Below are 7,589 nucleotides of genomic sequence, written 5' to 3'. Positions count from 1 at the left end.
AAATTCACAACAGCAATCACAAAATATCAGTGGACCTGCAGTGTCCTCTAGTAGTGGTTCACATACCTCGCCATGGACAGGTAGATTGAGATCAGGAGAATCTCCTCAAAGCAATGCAGATAGTGGTACGCAGGTATCACGAAAAGGAAAAGAGAAGGTAGATCAGCCCATGTTTGATGTGAATGCAGGTTACTCTTATGTGGATGGTGAATCCAATGGCTCAAAGCAGAGCATTGATGATGAGTTGGGTATTCCTTCTGTTGTTACACCTGGAGTAAGGAAGACCAGGGATGTTTTGAGAGCACCTGCAAGTGAGCCTATTTTGCGCAGGTCTACCAGGGTTAGGTATCCTGTGGATAGGCTGAAATATGATGGATTTACAGCCATTCACTATGCCTATATGGTCAAAGTGATACAGGAACCAGAATTCACTTCTTTTGAGCAAGCCATGGGAAATGAAAAATGGGAGAAAGCCATGGATGAAGAAATGGATGCATTGGATGCAAATGCTACATGGGAATTGGTGCCTTTGCCTAAAGACAAGAATGCAATTGGCTGTAAGTGGGTTTATAAGATCAAGCACAATGCAGATGGTTCTGTGAATAGATACAAGGCAAGATTAGTTGTCAAGGGGTATGCACAGACATATGGCATTGATTATGAAGAAACTTTCAGTCCGGTTGCAAGGATGGCAATCGTAAGAGCAGCCATTGCTATGGTTGCATCAAAGGGATGGTCTTTACATCAGATGGATGTAAAGAATGCCTTCTTGCATGGTGATTTGCAAGAAGAGGTCTTTATGGAGCAGCCAGCAGGTTATGTTCATGCTATTCATCCTGAGTTTGTTTGCAGAGGTTGAAGAAAGCCTTGTATGGCTTGAAGCAAGCACCTAGAGCATGGTCTGACAAGATAGGACAGTATCATGTCACTATTGGCTTTCAGATTTCCAAGGCAGATTTCTCACTCTATGTGAGAAAAATAGAGAAAGGGATTATGCTGCTTGTCATTTATGTTGATGATTTGATCATCACAGGTGATAGTGATGAAGATATCCTTCATGTGAAAATGCTATTGAGGCAGAAGTTTGAGATGAAGGATTTGGGAGAGCTACGTTATTTCTTGGGCATTGAGGTGATTAGATCACCAAGTGGGATACAGCTCTTGCAGAGGTAGTATGGACTGGACATGCTGTCCAAATATGGGATGACAGGCTGTAAGCCTATTTCAGTTCCTTTGGAGCAGAATGTGAAGCTGAGCGCAGATGCAGGTGAGCTTCTGGAAGACCCTACTATGTACAGACGCATAGTAGGAAGTTTGATTTACATGACTATTACCAAACCAGATTTGAGCTATGCTGTTGGGTTGGTAAGTCAGTTTATGCAGGCTCCAAGGAAACCGCATTTGGATGCAGCTAGGCGCATACTCAGGTATGTGAAGTCCACATTGCAGTATGGACTATTTTATGAGGCTGGGGTTCAGATACAGTTGCATGGATACACTGATGCTGATTGGGCTGGTAGTATTTCTGATAGACGATCTACCAGTGGATATGTGTTCTCTTTTGGGAGTGCTGCAGTCACTTGGAGCAGCAAGAAACAGCCTACAGTTGCCTTGTCGAGCACAGAGGCTGAGTACAGGGGTGCAGTAATGGCTGCATGTGAGGTAGCTTGGTTGCATAAGCTACTTTATGATATGCATCAGTCTACAGATGGGCCAGTTGTCATTTATTGTGACAACATGAGTAGTATACACTTGGCAAATAACCCAGTCTATCATGCTAGAACAAAGCACATTGAGGTGCATTATCACTATGTGCGGGAGAAGGTTTTACTAGGTCTTATTGATCTAGTTTATGTCAGCACAGAGGATCAGGTAGCTAACATATTCATGAAGGCATTGGGCACAGAGAAGCTGTGCAAGTTCAGAGACCTGCTTGGTGTGCAGGAATTGGGATTGAGCTTAAGGGGGAGTGTTGAGATATCGAGCTCCACTCGCGATATGCCAGGGTGACCGTTGTGCATTTATGTCACCGACTTGTTAGCTATAGATGCGGTTGGTACACCGCCCACGAATAATAGCTGGATGATAGCTATCCTTATCTACACTAGTTCGTGGCTCAGTTAGTATGCCACCTTAGTTAGTTGACTTTGGTTTGAGACCCACATATAGGGTTCTTTTATTTCTTTGTACTAGAGTTCTTTTGGCTTTCACAACTAAGAAGAGGAAAACTGTTTTCAGCCTCCACCTTTGTGTGTATTCCCCTTGTGCATGTGAGAAAGCTGCAAGTGAGACTCCTTCCCTCTCTCCCAGTATCTTCACACTCCCAACACCAATGACATAATGCCATGGCATGGTTCTCCTAGGACCCAAGGTTTGAAATCTTTAATAATCAGAACCACCCTATGAACCTAAAGGTCTGGTCAATAAATTAAATCCACAATCCAACACTCCCCCTTCATAAATAGTAGATATTAGTAGTTAGCAGAGTCAAGCTAGTTAGTAGTGGTTATTATTCATTATTATGTTAGTTGTAGTTAGTAGAGTCTAGCTAGTTACTGGTATGTAGTAGTCATTGTTCACATTAGTAGAAGTTAGTAGAGTTAATCTAGTCCATAGTAGTTAGTGGACTCAAGCTATTAGTTAGCAGTCATTGTTCACTAGTATGATAATAAGTGTAAAGTAGTAGTAATTTGTGTCAAGTAGTTAGTTCTAAGTCTAACTAGTAGCTAGTGTCACTGGTTAGTTGTAAGCCTAACTAGTGGTTAGTCAACTAACTAGTTTTGAATCTAACTTCTAGTTAGAAATAACCAAGTAGTGTTAAGGCATTCTTCCCTTCTTCCTTCTCAGTGTGCTACTCCTACACCTCTGTCTCTACCACCCCCTTGATCCTCAACCCCCTTCTCCTCGCACCCCTTCTCCTCACTACCTCCTCACTTCCCCTACTTCTTCATATTGCCCCATGCTCATCCTCCTATCCTCACGCTTTCATCCCCACCCTTGCTCCTTTCCATCTCCTCCCTCCTTCATCACTGTCCATACTCCTTCCTAGGGTCCCATGTTGTCCTTGCTCCATCCTTATACTCTTTGTTTCACAACCTTCTTGTTGCACCTTCTACCCTTATCATCAGTACTTATCACATCATCTTGATTAGTAGTAGTTCCACTAGACTTGGAACATAGCTTGATCTACGAGTCTCTTCAACCACAATTATATTTCTTGTCAAACTTGATTGTGTATGGGCCACAGCTTATATTTTCCATACATCATTAATAGGGGAGTTCATTTCATCACTTCTCCCTTTGAGGGTAGAGAAGGCCAAAAATTTGGGAGGACATGTCTCCCAAGAGGTTGCAATCTTGTGGCTTGTTGGGTGACACTTCCTCCTAAAATTTATGGCCTTAACAAGGCTCCACTATTAGCATTTTACATTACTTACCCTCCATTTTTAGAGGGGAAATATGAGAAGGACCATTTTTTTAATAGTCCTACTTAGAGCATAGTTTAGAGTAAGAAATGTTGTTGCCCATTCTCTTTTCCCTACACATGGCATAGCAATAAATTCTAGAGAGAATCTAGTTAAAGGAATATATTTTCTTAACAAGCCATAGCCTTTTGAAAAGGAAAAAGAAGAGGAGATTTCTCCCAATAGGCCGTGATATTGTGGCCTATTGGGATGCATCTCCTCCCTTTGTTTCCCTTTTAAAAGGCTATGGCTTAACAAAGGTGAAGGGAGATGGATGGGGAAAGAAGGGGGAAACCAAAGGCTGTGACGTGCTAACTTTTTAACCAAAATGGGGTATGACCAAAAAATGGGAGAAAGGGAATTTGAGCCATTACACATGCCCTATAGAGGACAAAAAAAATGGGGAAAGTATACTCCTAGGAGGCTGCAATATTACACTCTCCTAGGAGGCTAGACCACCACATTTTTTTCCCTTTCAAAGGGAAATAGATTGGAATAAGATTTGCAAAGTTTGGAAATGGGGAATAGAACCTTTTTTGTAGGTCAAAATCTTGGGATGCAAAGAGGCTTGGTTTGGGACATTGTGATTGTTTCACATGCCCTCTGAAGTGCAAAAAAAATGGTGAAAGGGGACTCCATAAAGGCCACAATGTCATGGCCTTCTAAGAAGCACATTTCCCCATTTTTTGGCCCATTGTAGCAAGTCTGGATCATTCAACTTTGACTTGGAATACTCCAACTTTGACTACATAGTATCCAACCTCCCGTTAATGCCTCGACTTGCTGACAGGTCTTAAAAACATTGTATTCAGAATTTTTGGACTTTTTCTCTTGTTTTGGACTTTTTTCCCAAACCAATCACCTCCACTTGATATTGACCTAGTAGACTAAAAAAAGGGTATTTTTACAACACTATATATATCTATCTTTGGAAATTATGATCTTTAGAAGCAAAGGTGTAGGTATCGTGAGTGGGAAAGAGAATGTGACACTTGCCTTAATATGTGGCCACATAGGGATTAATCCTTACATGCCCAACTTGAGCCTTTGATTACTAGCTAATTTTTAATTATTTTTTAAAATTTATAATTAATTATTGATTATTATTATTTTTTATTAATTTCTTAATTATTAATTAATTTTTATTACTAATCCTTTTCTATTACTAAATAAAATTTTGATTAATTATTAACTTATTGATTTTTATTACTTCTTGTCAATTCTTTAATTATTAATTACTTTTATTACTAACTAGTTTTTTGCTTAATTAATAATTAATTTCTTTAAATATAGATAGAATTCAAGAGTTGTTCATATCAACATAGAGGTGGTGTAAAGATATACCATTTTGGAAAATGATGTATAAGATCATCGAGAGGCTATATGGCTCAGAAGACTATTATCAGAAATAGATAACTTTGATGAGTTAAAGCCAACAACAATATCCTGTGATAATGAATCGGCTCAAGCATTAGCCAAAAATCTAGTATATCACTCCAAGACAAAGCACATAGATGTCAGAGAGCACTTCATCAGAGAAAGAGTGTTACTTGGTGACATCACACTATAGCATTGTGATAGCAAAGAAAATTTTGCAGACATCTTTACCAAACCACTCAGTAAAGAGCTATTCGAGACACACCGACTTGCTCTTGGTTTGATGCAAAGGAAGGACATTCCCATTAAAGGGGTGTGATGGAATGTAATGCTCAGTCCTTCTTCGATTCCCCAGAATCATCATCTTGAGGGAAGGCCTACTTCATGATGTTGATCTTGAGGGAAGGTGTTGAGAGTTCAAGCTCAACATCATGTGATCATGTGTGCATAGCACCATCACATGATCATATGTGCATAGCACTAACCTTATAGAGTGCTATAAAGGAAAGGGTTAGATCCCCTAACCCTAATTCTAAAAGGGTTTGTATATATTCTATTTTTTCAACTAAATCTAGTGTACAGTTAGTCATTTGTGATGTGCTCTCTAGCTATGCCCTGTCTCCTCATCTCCACTCTTCTCCTCTCCCCTCTTCATAGTTTGTCACACCCATATGCGCCCTTGTCTATGATGGGTTGCACGCCAACTTGCATGATTCTGTCTTGCATTTGATGAGTTGTATATTCTTCTTCGATGTTCCGTGTTAACATCTTGCGCTGCATGGGACACTAAGGACTCTTTGAATGCTAGTGTTGTAGCTGCTCTTATTTCGATATGCTTGTACCACCATTGAACCAATTGAACCAATTGAACCAATTGAACCATTGGGCTTGACTTAGTTCTACTACCCCCATGTTGGTCGCTCTATTATATGCACAACGTGCTTGCCAATGCGATCTGTCCATGCCCTGAGTAGACCACACTCCAATGCTTCCGTAATTCCATGCCATGTATGGCGCATGAGCATATAATATGTGCTGCCAAATAGAAAAACAAATCAGTAAATATAGGACCATTCAATACGCACATCTCAATGTCCAAGTTAGAGATTACCATGTACTATGTGAAATGATTCTTTCCCCAAGCTATCTCCATATTCCGGCTAAAGTCATTCATAGCATTGATGAAGCACTGTGCATCATCTTCTTCGAATCTTTTCTTTTGTAGTAAAGGTACCAAGCTATAAAGAGCTAACCACACTCGTGCCTTTTCCAGTCATTTTTGTCCCTTTCCCCCTTGTTCACAATAGGCACTGTGTAACTTTCTCCATACATCAAACTCATTAGCACGTTTGAGATTGTCATTCTTCTTCTTTGCAGAAAGGAATTTTAAAGCCTTGACACCACCAAAGCTTGGCTTACAAGGAACATTGCCTGTTTTTCCATATCTTTTCTCATCTTTTGTAATCTTTACTTTCCCAGAGTGTAGTCCCATATCTGAAAGAACCTTTTCAATTCTTGCAATCATCCTCTCACTCTCTTATTGGGGCTTCAAGTTATATGCATCAATGATGTATAGATGCACCAACTTTTCAATTATTCTCACAATAGCATGAAGCACACAAATGTGTACTCGCTCAAGAGGAATTTCAAGAATTGGGCTCCATGATGGATCTTTCCTAGGAGCGCATTGCTATCTGGTGCCTTAGTTTGATCTATCTCTGCAAGTTCAGAGGCCCATTGCTTTTGATTCTTTTTACCACCCTTTGTAGGTACTCTTGTTTGGATGCACAGTGGACAAGGATGGCTTGTATTTACTCCATGTGCCACATTAAACATTCATTTAATAGACTTGAGGTCAGCAGCTAGATGCCATTCTACATGGTAGGATCCATAGCCCTCAACTTCAAGTAGCTCACCATTGTTATGACCTTTGATCACACTTGGGATATCGGATTGGTCAAAAAACCACTTCAAAATTGAATGTGACTCTTTCGGCACCTGCAAAAAAACTCACATGTTATTTCAAAATATTCTAAGTCTTTTTGCATTATTGCATTAAAATACAAATTTCCATCATACCTTAAAGGCAGCCAACCACCAAATCTCCTGTTCTAATTGCACATTGAATTGTCTTGCATCATCAAGCTCAACTTCAAGGTCTAGTATTCTATTCATCATTGTCAAACTAACTCTTTCCAATTTTTGATGTTTGACCACCTCACTTTCATCAAGCTTTAGTACAATCTTCAGAGTACCATTGCATTCTTCCATAGGCATATCATAAAACCTCACCATGGCTTGCAAAACTCTTCGAACATCCAACACAAAGTTATTATTGACTATCAATTCCAATTCTTTAGTCTCTCCAGCCTTTGTTAATTCAAAGTTAGTGTACTACATACATGCTGGGGCTCACCAACTAAATCAAGTATGCCCAAATTAAGTGCATGCCTGGCCTTATCAATAGTAGTTGGTTTAGGAAGCGGGGCTTTAAATTTTGCTCCCACACAAAGACATGCTGTTTTTAAGATCTTAAATATGAGCCGATATGCCCTTGTACTTATCCCTCTAGTATCATAAACTCCCTATGCACTAGTTGCATTGAAATGCTCCACAACTTTGTTCATTGACTCAAATGTTATCTCTGATTTTAGACTTTTGAATTTTGGACGTTGTATAATAGACTCCAACATTTTTTTTGTAAAAACTTTACCCATAGCACCATAGTGTTCATCATGGATAGACATG

The sequence above is a fragment of the Dipteris shenzhenensis genome, chromosome 4, assembly GCF_047967505.1.
Source record: "Dipteris shenzhenensis isolate YYH24624 ecotype China chromosome 4, Dip_SZ_1.0, whole genome shotgun sequence".
Lineage (NCBI taxonomy): Eukaryota > Viridiplantae > Streptophyta > Polypodiopsida > Gleicheniales > Dipteridaceae > Dipteris > Dipteris shenzhenensis.
This window is presented reverse-complemented; position numbering follows the sequence as displayed.